The following is a 12,728-nucleotide window of genomic DNA, read 5'->3' as shown; positions in this document are numbered from 1 at the left end:
GCCTCGGGCCGTGCCGCCCGCCCCACCGTGAGGGTGGGCGCTGCGGGCCTCGCAGGGTGCTGGTTCATCTGGATTAGGCTTAAGTTTTATTCTTCTGTCAGAAAGGGTGAGGGGGGGATATTTTTATGTATGAAGCAAAAGCGGATACGGCGTTGGACTGGATTAGAATTAAAAATTATTTGGGCAAACTGGGAAAAGGGTCTGGAAGAAGCCGTCAGCCAATTGCTGGGAGAGTGGAAAATCTTACACTGCAGCAGCAACGCGGCTCCTCAAGGACCAAGTGTTGGGTTAACGAGCAGTTCTTCAGGAAATGGATCAAACACTGAGTGCGAGTCAGCTATGTCACGGTGTTGAGGTGATGGAAAATGAGAAGAGATGTGGCGTAATTGGATCCAGCACAGAGTAGAGCAGGGAGAACAGCTGGAAGCCAAGGAACCATTACCTGCCGTGAGAGGTTGAAAGAACTGAAATACTCAACCCAAAGGAGGGGAGAACTGAACTCTACAAGCACATAAAAGCACAATCTTTACTCCTCATTTGTGGTGGAGGAGAAAAAAAAAAGAAAAAAAAAACAACAAGGCTTAAATCACAGCAGGAAAGGCTCAATTTAGATGTTAGGAAAAACTTTCTAATGACAGGGGTAATAAAGAATAGACTGCCTGGGGAGTGGAGAGCTCTAAGATCAAGTTCGGCAACATCTGTCAGAGATGCCCGAGCCCTAGGTGATCCTGCCTTGGGTAAGAGGGATGGACTGGTCTGACCTTTCGAGGTCCCTTTCAGCCCTAATTTTTCAGTGGTTCTGCGGGCTGACATTAATCTTCTTAATGGTATTCAAACAGTCAGCAGCTTCTCTTAAGTAACTGCTAGCAAGTCTCTTCTCTTGCCTGCAGTTTAAAATTAGCTTAATTTCCATGCATCACTTTCACCCCGCAGCTCCCAAAGTCCAGCACAGCCAACCAGCAACTGAATTCGTTGACTGCTTGTCAGTACTTTGCTCGTGGCTCTATACATATCCAAAAAGAAAAGGAAGGAATGGAAATGCCCGGTCAGTACCTGTACCTTCAGAGGGAGGGCAGCCTCCTTTCCTGTCTCTCTGTACGTGGGAGATACAGCCCGTGTTCTTGTGACAACCTGAACTTGTGTGCGGTCATTTCAGTGCCTGCCCTATGCCCTTCCATGTCACCCAGATCTTTCAAAGGGAGATTCTTCTGCCCTGTTCTGGCACTGGATGAGAAAGGAACTGCCTCTGGTAATGGCTGGTTTCTTCCTAAAAGGAGCTGTGTTGGACATAGTCTAATGGGCATGGTGGTTATGGGTTGATGGTTGGACTAGATGATCCCAGTGATTTTTTTGGGCAGGTGATCTCTGCCCAAATGCAGGAAGGTATTCAGTGGGGAGCTGGCTTTCTGTGTGAGAGTGTGTCCTTACTACGTACGAAATTGACTGAAGTTTGTCATCAGTCAGCAACAGAGCAAGAGGAGGAGAAAACACTAAGGCCGTGTAATCCCTGTCTGGTAAGCACAAAACTTGGAAAGCAGAAGAACCTGTCCTGAAGGCAGGGATGCTTGCGAGATTGTTAGTTATTTGCTTAAAACAGAAAATATGGTGTTTCTGTAGCTAAGGAAAAACCGTCTCTAATGAAAGGGGGAACCACAGGTATCTTATCTGCCCACAGAGAAACAGTCACAGCTTTTCCCACTAATTTTCTTCAGTGGTTTTCACCAGCTGAGATAATTATGGGGCTGATACCTAGGTCTTTACATTTGCTTTTGTTAACAGACCAGGGGCTGTGTTATATTCCTGCTACTGGTAAGTCTTAAGAGTGTTATTTTATACATGGGACTAGCGTACAAAGAACTGGAGCAGCCATTGCAGTAGCAGGTTGGAACACAGGGTCTTTCACTCAGCCCTGTGTTGCCAGCTTGGAGACTTGGTGGGGAGAGCCTGTTATTTATATGCATAATAAAACACCACCTGAATGCACCTGGAATCCGACCTTTGAGCAACAGTAACACTCCAGTGACTTCATTTACAGTTATTTTACTTTGCTTCTCTTGATGCTCGGAATGAGAGTTTCAGGTGTGTTTCCCTTTAACAAAAAATACTCTGAAATATGCATATTTTACAGTAGGTTGTGCTTTTGTAGAGTCTGTATCCTGAACTACATAATAGAGTCTCTGTGCACAAATTGTACGAAGTCAGCTCCACTCCAGTGAAAATGTATTTATCAGAACCATGTCAGTTTGAAGGAAACTTTCTAAATAGACCTTAAATTTTTAAAAGAATTTTTGGAACAATTCAAATACAGCAAGCTCCAAAGTTCCTCACAGGTTAAGGGCAAAGCAAGCTTCTTCCATGCTGTGGCTTGGGAAAGCTTTTTTGAAATGCAATAAGTATCATAAGCTTTTGTGAGATATTCTGAACACAGCAGTATCCCACAAGATTTGTAAGTAGGATGAGATTAGCCCCCCCAAAATGCAAGTTTCTTTGAATGAAGCAATTTCTATAAAGTACAGTGGGATATTCTGAGATAAGAGGGAATTGGGAATTTCTATTTTCTGAACAGACACTAACACCACCTGAGGAACCCGTGTCCAGCTACAGCTGAGCATACTTCATTTTGGGTGCTACAGACTCCAAAGTTTTCTGTTTCTGTACTGCTGCCAGCTGTAGCAAGCTTGATCTCTGCTTTGCTCCAGAGCTAGAGCCAGACTGCATGCTAACACAGTATGGCTGCAGGCCTTTTTGGTGTTTTTACTCTGTGGAGTTTTTATGAGACCATATCTGTCAAACGTATGTGTGAAGATAAATCAAACAAGCACAGCCACGGCTATTAAATAAATGTGAAATCTGAGTGGCTTCCACCAGCCCCTCAGTCCCTCCCCCCCCAGCTGCTGTGTGTGCTGAGTGTTTTACAGAAACAGAGGGGTGAAGGATGGCTGGTTATGGGAAAGGGAAAGCAGAGGGGAGGCAACTCCTGGGAAAGGGGCTGGTTTCCTTGCAGGGGGAAGCAGAGAATTACAAGATGGATTTGGGGCTCATGCTACTGAAATAAAAGATTTCGATCTGGAAAGAGCCTGTTTGGGATTTTTTATGACTTTTGGAGAATTAGGGGCTCAGCATTCCATCAGGGATGTTGTCTGGCTGCTCTCACGACATCCACAGTGCAGAGAAGAGGGGCTTTCAGCAGAGGAGGTGAGAAGGTGCACTGAGCACAACTGTGATGAGTCAGTCAGTTTCAGACCATATCTGGAGATAATGAGTGAGTGCTAAAGCATGAGAAGGACACCCACCTTCTACATGCCTCACGGACTGTCCTCTCCTGTGGAATAGAATTATCTTCACCTGATCCCCACTCGATTTTTTTCCTTGTTCCCTAATCTGTGCTTCTGCCAGGAAAAGGGTGGTCTTTCCAAGGTCAGGGTTGAGGTTGCTGTCAAGTCAGAGAGGGCAAGGTCAGACTCAAAGCTGGCTGGCTGTACCAAAGCTGTCCCATGTAGGGAGAGGGCCTTGCAGTTTCCAAAGCCATCAATCTCCTCCCCACTTTCACCAGCTATTCACCTCTTCCAGTTTTAAGTGGAAGAAAATACAGCCGAGCTCTTCAAGCCCTTGTGTTTAGCCTCCAAGAGCTGCATTCTTACTCTCAAGTGGTCAGTCAGTGAAAGAGAATAGCCAATATATCACTCTCAGCGTCTTTATTTTGGAGTTGAAGTTGGATCAACAATGTATCTGAAAGCTACTGTAACCGGGAAATGATTCTTCTGATTTCTGACAATGGGGCCACTTCTGCGACAAAGAGAGCATTTGTCATTTCCCCCTGGATGCATTGCAGTTTGGCTGAATGTTCTTGTTTACACGAACGCTTGGTACATAGGGAGAGAGCATCCTTGCAGGGGAGACAGGGCCCAACAGGAGACAAGGCCAACAACTTGTGTAGAAATGCAGCATACTGTGCTTGTGCCTAAGGTGAAATGGGAGGTGCAGCACTGTGATGTGTTCTGGATGTGGCCTACAAGGCAGAAGTGGGAGAAAAAGGGTATTTGAGCTAGCTCCTACATACGTACCTACATTGCTCCACTATGGAACTGGAGTGCTGGTTAATGCTGGAAGAGTGTTTGACCTATAGGAATATAATCTGCTGCACATATTGTGTTGTGAAGTCTCTTGGTTGTCGTGGTCTGTACACATCACCAGTGTTCAGTCAAATGAAAGTAAATATTCAGAGATGGTGGGTTTTTGCCAATGAAAACATGAAAGGAAAGAGAAGACTTGTGCTTTCATGTGCATTTCTGATGAGTTGCTAATGCAAGGGAAAATTATTAGTAGAAATAATTAGCAACAAATGTGAGACTACCATTCAACAAATGATCTGTTAACACCCAGAAGGCCAGGAAAACACTTAAAACTAATCTTTCTTCCATTGAAGGCAAGTCATTCGGATTGAACTCAGTGTGCTTGTAGGTCCAGGTTGCTTAGCTGACATACATTCTTAGTTGATGTGCTGGTACTTTTGCCTTCATTGAAACCTAAATTTAGGTGAGCTGAATATTTTGCCCTACATTTTCTGTTGGTCATTATTGATGTTAAATGTTTAAAGGGCTAGCTTCTCATTTAATGTTGGGATTGAGTTTATTGTTTTCTTTCAAGAGTGTATTGTAGCTCTCAGTTCAAAGAGATTCAGCTATCACTTACCATCTGCAATGCTGAGTCTCTACCATCATGTCAGTGGGGAACAATTTCCTTTTGATCACAAATAACAGAAAGCACAATTCAGAGGTCCTGAAGTGCTTGGTTGTCAGGGCAGAGTATAGATTTCAGTTTGAATTTGGGATGGGAATACAGAAAAAAAAGTGGTGGTCATCTGATTACACTGATATGCCTGCAAGTTACTTTTGCATATGAACACTTAGTAACCTCTAATCTGCCATCCAAGGATGATATGCAGGTTTATAATATGTTTTAATCTTAAAAGTGTGGTTCCCCATAGTGCAATTCTGAACTTATAAGTGCAGGCATTTCTTGGAACAGAAGTAACACAGCGGTGCTTGCAGACTAGAATAACTTTTAGTTCTCTGGCTCTTAGTTTGTTCTGCCTGTTTCTCCTTGTGGTCACCAGTAATCTTCTGTTTACATTGCTGCCCTGTAACCAGTGCAAGAACCTTGTAAAGATCAGTCTAGAGATGCAGATTGTCTTTGACATATACTGTAATGCCTGTTGTGAGAAAGAAATAAAAACAAACACCTCACACTGGGATCTGCACAATGCTGTAATGCATACATAACATAGATGCTTGCCTTGGGTTCCAGACTTGCCACCTTTCCCCTTGCTTCATCCAGAGGAAATTGGTGCATTTACTGAGAAAATGTGAATGCAAACCACTGGTTTCTCACCTCCTGTGGGCATAAATCACTGCTTCTTTCACCACTTGTGGCTCTGACTATAGGGAGCTTCTTTTTGCAGCAGGAAGAGCTTTTTCACCCACCCCATCATAACCAATGGCACTGGGAGCAGCAGGCCCTACTTTCCAGCTTTTGTAGTGCTCTCAGGCTTGCTCTTGCCTCCTTTCCTCCCTGTAGTCTGGACTGGCTCTCTCCACTCCTCAGATGTGCAAAAAGGTCTGAGGCACCTACTGCAGTGATGTGACTATGCAGGGAGAAAGTGCAGAGGGGGAAGGATGTTTACAGAGTGCAGGCTGAGGAAGGGCAAAGAGGAACTTCTTGGTGTACTTCCCAACCTGCCAGACCCACTGAATGCTTGTAGCAAGGTCCTCCATTTTGGATCGACCATTCCCAGCCCTTGTCCTCAGCCTCCCTCAGAAGAGGCACTGAAATCTCTGTTCTCCCTCCAGATCCCCGAGGCCGGACACTTATGTCATTCCTGTCAGCTATCCAGCCTGTTCTTCAAGCATTCCACACACAGAGGCTTCACAGCTGGATACTTCATGCATTGCTTCCATCTATTTGCCCCTATTTAGTTTCATAACATCAACCCTAAATTCTTCTTACAGATTAAGTCTGTTATGGTTTCTTAACACTTCCATTATAGGCCAGTTGAACTGACCAACACCTTTCCCCCTTTGTGTCAACCTTAAGACATTTTGTGCTTCCTTGTTGGTCTTATTTTCTTAAAGCTAAACTTCACCAGTTCTTTCAGGTTTTCCTCACAGGTTATATTCTCTAGATCTCTGATTATTATTCTTGTTTTCTTCTAGACTGTATCTAATTAGGTCTTTTTTGTCCTTTTCCAAGAGTATAGCAATGATGACAAACAGTTCAGGTTTTAATCTGCTCTAAACCTCAGCTTCAGTAGTACCATATCCATATTTTGTAGTCAATTATTGTGTCTTTCATGGATTCCTACTGTGTCCTTCCTTTTTTCTTTCCGACTCTCTAATTCATGAAGCTGTTTTAAAAAAAAAGTTCTGTTCCTGTCTTCAGTGCACTTGCAGATCCTTTCAGCTTTGGATGAATTTAATCATCTTTCTTCTAGTTCAGAATCCATAGCCCTAACTGATGGGAGTCAGACTCAGAAAGAAACCTGTGGATGTCTATTCAATGTGTTCCTGTACTGGAGAGCAAAGTCCTATTCTCAACCATCTGGGTACCAATACTGCAATCAATAGACCACACATTCCTTGCTGGTTTATGAGAATTTCAGGCAAGCTAGTGTCTAAAGTCTTAACAAATAAAAATACTAACATCTGCTTCTTCTTACTGGCCTATGAGGTCTGTCTCCTTGTTTTAAAAGGAAATTAGATGGGTTTGTCAAGACTAGACTGTGAAGCTAATATTGGTTTTTGCTCATCCTGTTACATTCCAGTTTCTTACAAATAGGTTTTTTATTATTCATTCCAGAATTATTTCCTGTAAGTGAAATTCAATTCATTGGTCTATAATTCCTCAGCTCTTTTTTTTTTTTTTTTTTTACATAGACTTTCTGATTTTGGCTGTCCTTGCTTTTGCTATAATTGTATACTAATTCTTAGTAATCTAGCTTGGATTCCACTCTCTATGCATAACTTTCTTGTTCTTGAGGTCAACAACAGCATTCTAGTCAAATTGGCCTTTTCTTGTACTCCTTTTCCTTTCTCTGAACTGGTGTAGAGCTTGCTACTTTCTTCTCCCAGGAACAAGCTGGCTGCAGAAAATCTCCTCTTACTATAAAACCCTGGGCTGTGGTTGGAATCTGCTGTTGCTTCCTGGCTTGATGGTTTGCAGGGTACTTGTCAATGGGGGGCAACCTATATCTGGTGACCCGTGGACCACCCTATGCTGTTGATGCCCATGTTTTCTCCCTAAGTTATATTAATGACAGTGTTTCGCCTGGCAGATGCTCTGAAAGGTGCTGAAACAACTGAACAAAATATTGATAGAATAAAATATTCTGGATGCCATCTCCAAGCATTTGGAAGAGAAGAAGGTTATCAGTAGTCAACATGTGTTCACCAAGAGGAAATCATACTTGACCAACCTAATAGCCTTCTATGATGTCATCACTGGCTGGTAGATGGGGGGAGAGCAGTGGATGTTGAGTGGACGTTGTATACCTTGACTTCAGCAAGGTGTTTGACACTATCTCCCACAACACCCTTGTTATGAAACTTAGAAAATGTGGGATAGATGAGGAGACAGTGAGGTGAATTGAGAAGTGGCTGACTGGCAGAGCTCACAGGGTTGTCATCAGTGGTGCAGAGTCTGGTTGGAGGCCTGTACCTAGCTGTGTTCCCCAGGGGTTGGTGCTGGGTCCAGTCGTGTTCAACATCTTCATCAACAACCTGGAAGCAAGTTTGCTGATGATACAAAGCTGGAAGGATTGGCTGACACACTGGAAGGCTGTGCTGCCATTCACTCTTTCTCCTGGACAGACTGGAGAGTTGAGCAGGGAGGAACCTGATGAGGTGTAACAAGAGCAAGTGTAGAGTCTTGCACCTGGGGAGGAATAACTGCATGCATTAGGGGCTGACCTGCTGGAGAGGAGCTCTGCGTGGAAGCACCTCAGGGTCCTGGTGAACAACAGGTTGGCCATGAGTCAGCATTGTGTCCTTGTGGCCAAGAAGGGGGGGTGCATTAAGAAGAGTATGACCAGCAGGTCAAGGGAGGTGATCCTCTCCCTCTACTTTGCCCTGGTGAGGCAACATTTAGAATACTTTGTCCAGTTCTGGGGTCCCCAGTTCAAAAAAGACAGGGATCTCCTGGAAGAAGTACAGCAGAGGGCCAAAAAGATGATAAAGGGCCTGGAGTATCTTCTGTATGAGGAAAGACTAAGTAACCTGGGTCTGCCCAGCCTGAAGAAAAGAAGACTGAGAGGGGATCTGATAAATGTTTATAAATATCTAAAGAAAGGTAGGAGGCAAATCGATATTTCTCAGTGGTGCACTGCAATAGGACAAAGAGTAGCATCCAAAACCTTGAACACAAAAGTTCCGTATTAACATGCAGAAGAATTACTTTATGGTGATGGAGCACTGGAACAGGTTGCCCAGAGAGGATGTGACATCTCCTTCTATGGAGATATTCAAGGCTCAGCTAGATGTCTACCTGTGTGATCTATTGTAGGGTATGGAGGCTGGACTCCATGATCTTTTGAGGTCCCTTCCAATTCCTTCTTCCTTTTTCCCCCCCCCCCTTTTTTTTTTGGTTAAAAATGCAGGAATGAAATGGTTGTATCTTCAGCAATGCCCAGCAGCTATCCATTCAAGATACTCTGCAAGGGATGGGATTTATACCGAGCATGAGTGGCAAGCCAGTTCCTCCCCTGCAATTACTTTTCTTAGGCTTTGAAGTGAAGGCTAGATCTGCATTTCCACACTGGCGATGAAGTCCTAACTCAGGCCATCTTTGGATAATGTTTGCTCAGGTGTGGTATGTTGAAAGTAGAATCACCACTGTTCCTTTCCCAGAAAAAATAGTCATTGTTTGCCACATTTAATTAAGTTTTTCCCTTTCACACAGCCTCCCCCATCCAGATCTGAAGTTAGTTTTATAGTTTCCTCTCAGCCTTCTCCTTTGATCCTAAAGTAGCTGTCACCCCTGTACCTACAGCTCTTCCTTTCTCACCTTGGCCAGCATAAAATGTGTTTGTGTGTTATGCCTTTCTTTTTGGGGCTACTGACTCTCTTTTGCAGTCAGCTGGATGCTAGATGAAATCTTTCTCTCTGCTTTTTCAAATATGTCATATATATATTTCCCTGCCTGTGCTTTATATTCCGTCCCAAATTCGTTCATAGGAAATGATTCTGTTTTAGTTCATTTTGTTTTGGAAAGTGAATCTGTTGCCAGGGGAATGCATGAAGTTTCCAGGCGTGGGGTCCAGGCTTGGCGCAGGAAGGTGCTGTGCAGCACAGACCTTGCCACACACAGCCTGGAGCTTCTTGTTCCAGCCTTGTGAGCAAATCTCCCCTCCTCAGTGCTTGCTGTGCTCATGCCATAGCTCTGTTGGCTCTCTGCTTTGGTCAGCCTACCTGTGACCTACTCTCTCTGCCTAATCTGACTCTGGTAAGCTCATTTGCCTCTATCTGAATTACAACTGAGGCTTGAACTGTTGTGTCTGCACTGGTGAAAACCTCTGTCAGTAAACCGAGCTATAGTGAGGTAACCAAGCAGGGCAGGAGTGAGCAGCTTGACATGTGCATGACAAAATAACCCCATGCTACAAGATAGCCATTATAAGCAGTGCCATATTTAGGCTGTTAAATTTTTCTAGCAAAAGTATTAATAAAGTGCTTTACTGAGAGTGTTGCTTCCATAGCTTGACTTGGAAGCCTCAGCCCAGTAATGGCTTGTCTGTTGCAGAGCCTAATTTAGATGCTACTTTCTGCCACAGCAGGGAGATTCAAAGTGCTCAGTGTGGTTAAACCAAATTGTAAAGTAGACTGCACGTTTTCTCTAATATGGCATCAACCAATGCTCCTTAGCTCTGGTGCTGGGATAAGAACACAGGATCCATCTCACAGGCGTGGTGTACGTGAGCGGGTAATGGGAAGAGGGCTGATGTGAGGGTATCTGGAAGAGCAGATCTAGAAGGAAGGAGTGACAACGAGAGGAGTGAAATTCCAGCAGAGAAATGCTTGCAGTTAGATGCAGGGACCTCAGCCTGTTCCCACTCTGCTCCATAGAAGTGAAACCTTATGCTGCTCTAATCAGTGACAAATGCCAGCTGCTGAATAGAACTAGAAGGAACTGGAGATGAGAGTACACAGAGATGTATGGTAGAGTGGTCCATGAGGAACAATTGCAGATTTTTGTCTCAGAAATGGACATATGTTGTTCTCCAGTGTTTGCTAAAGATTAACTTATAAATGAAACCCCCGCACATATTTGTAGATAAGGTCTAGAGAAAAGGTCTGTGATTTTTGCTTTTTTTTTATTTCCTTGGCACATTATTATATGTGAGTAAACTTATTAAATCTTTCTTCTGCAGATGATTTTCAAATGTATGCTTGCATTATGACCGAAAAAAAAAAAGGAAAGAAAAAAATACCTCTGTCCAAAAAAATGGCTGGCAGAGGAGAAAAATGTCTGCTTTGGAAATGAACACTGGCTGTCCCTCTCATTCATACACACGCATACCCTCAGCGGGCAGGCAGCTCACCGTTGATCACCGTTGATCAACAAGAGCTAAGGCCAAATCTGGAACAAGGGAGAACTCTGTGTGTAGAAACAGCTCAGCAGATGCACATTTATTAAATTCAGTGCAGTAGAAAAGAAAAAAAACAACAAACCATTTCTTGTTGCTTGTGTCTGATTTGCCTACGATGACCTCTCTTTCCATCAAGCCAAGTCCTTTTCTTCTGCAGATCTCCATGTATGGTTGGCATTCCGCAATTAGAGAGGCATCAATAAATCAGTGACACACAAGCAAGGACTTCAGCCTTCCCTCGAATTTGCACTGTCAAAAGTTCATCTCCGAGTGCTCCCCCTCCATTCTGAGCAGTGCTCAGAATGCCTGGGGTTTGCAGGCAGGAGCAGCCTGGGCTCAGAGCTGGCCAAGCTCTGGAGCTGGAGTCGGAGGGGGTGGGGATTCAGATAATATTGGGCTGAACTGAGTGCTGTTAGATATTGGCCTGCGCCTTGAGCCAAGAACTTGGGTGGTAGCTATTGTTGGGAATCACGATCAAGAAACGTTGTTATTACATAGTGCTTTACAATGGGTTGGAGCCTGATGCAAGCAGTGGGGATCCAGCTTTGCAGAACATAAAGACCAAAGAAAGGCTCATGGGGCAAATGTCCATGTGAAGAAAGTCTCGCGTGGTGGAGAGGGTACTACATGAAGTATCAGTGGCATGGTGCAGTTGCAGTTGCCAATGGCATAGGTGCCATTTGGAATGCTCTTAATATTCCTGGTCACATGAGACAGGACCCAAGCAGGGCTCTACCCTTGAGCCCCTGCTAAATGCAAGGCTACCTTCAAAAACAGATTGTAGCATCTCTGTTTAGTTCTAAAAACCTCCAAGGCTGGGGATTTCACAGTCCTTCTGTGAAATGTATGCCAGTGCTGAACTAGACAGGATTTTTTTCCTTCACTTCAGAAGCATATCTCTTGTTGCAACCTGTGCCTGTTGCAGGCAGGTCCTCCTGAGCTTTCTCTGCTCCAGGTCCATTTCTCTCGCTGACGTCTGACAGGTCTTCTCTAGCCCCAAGACATGGGAAGTAATTTTCCTCTGCCTTGTCTATTTAGACAGGATGGTCTTTGTGACAGGTGTTATTTGGTACATGCATGGCAGTTTGAGACCTCCTCTGTATCTCACTGCAAGGGTCTTGCAAGTCCGCTGCAGATAAATAGAGAGTGCAAATCAGCTTTGGAAGTCTTCTGAGAACCAAGTGTGCAGAGGGACTTGGAGAGGTGATGAGTTAGAGCAAGGAGGCAAGGGCAATGGGCAACCACTTTATGAACAAATTCTGGGGGTCATCTTATTCTCTTGCCTTGCTGGAAGTCAGAGAGGGGCTGTAAGTAAAGCTGCAAGGTCACGTGGGGAGCAAGGCAGGGATGGCGCACACCTCTGGGTGCTTGGTAGTGGTTCGTAGATGTCCTTTCCTGAAGTGTGCCTTTGAAGGAGAGTCTGTATCCATAGTTCCAAAGACTCACTATTAAAGCTCAGTTGGCCTGCATACTTGCTGGAAAACCAGTGTTCCTCATGCTTCTCCTTTAGAGTCTGCAGTCCTTAGCCTTTATGTACTAAAAGACTGTTATGTTCCCACTTAGTTGTCTCTTCACTAGACTAAACAAACTCAATTCTTTCAATCTTCTCTGAAAGACTGTTTTCTAAAGCTTTTATCATGCTTGCTGTTGCATTTCAGAGCGCTCTCCAGTTTGTTTACCCTTGGAGAGTGCTGTGCCCAGCATCCAGCTAAAGCATCTTCCGGTGCCAACTGTAGCATGATTGTTTTCTCCTATGTCTGTCCTATGAATCTCTTATTCGTGGACCCCATCAAGAGACTTGTCTATTTTGAAACAGTATGACAGCACTGGCAAAGTTTTTGTCTGTGGTACTGGGAGCACGTCCCTCAGCAGTGCTCTTTATCCAATTAGTTCCTGCTTTGTACTGGCATCCCACACACCTCGCTGTGGCATTCTGTGCTTGCTCTGCTGTGATTTCCATCCTACTGATTTCTGGACAGTTTTGTAATCCACTGCTACCTTCCCCTCTGCACACCCTGTGGCTACAGCTCCTCCCAGCTGGTGAGCCTGCCATGCACATGCAGAACTCTATCACGTGAGGCAGGAGCCT

The sequence above is a fragment of the Meleagris gallopavo genome, chromosome 1 (assembly GCF_000146605.3).
Source record: "Meleagris gallopavo isolate NT-WF06-2002-E0010 breed Aviagen turkey brand Nicholas breeding stock chromosome 1, Turkey_5.1, whole genome shotgun sequence".
Taxonomy (NCBI): domain Eukaryota; kingdom Metazoa; phylum Chordata; class Aves; order Galliformes; family Phasianidae; genus Meleagris; species Meleagris gallopavo.
This window is presented reverse-complemented; position numbering follows the sequence as displayed.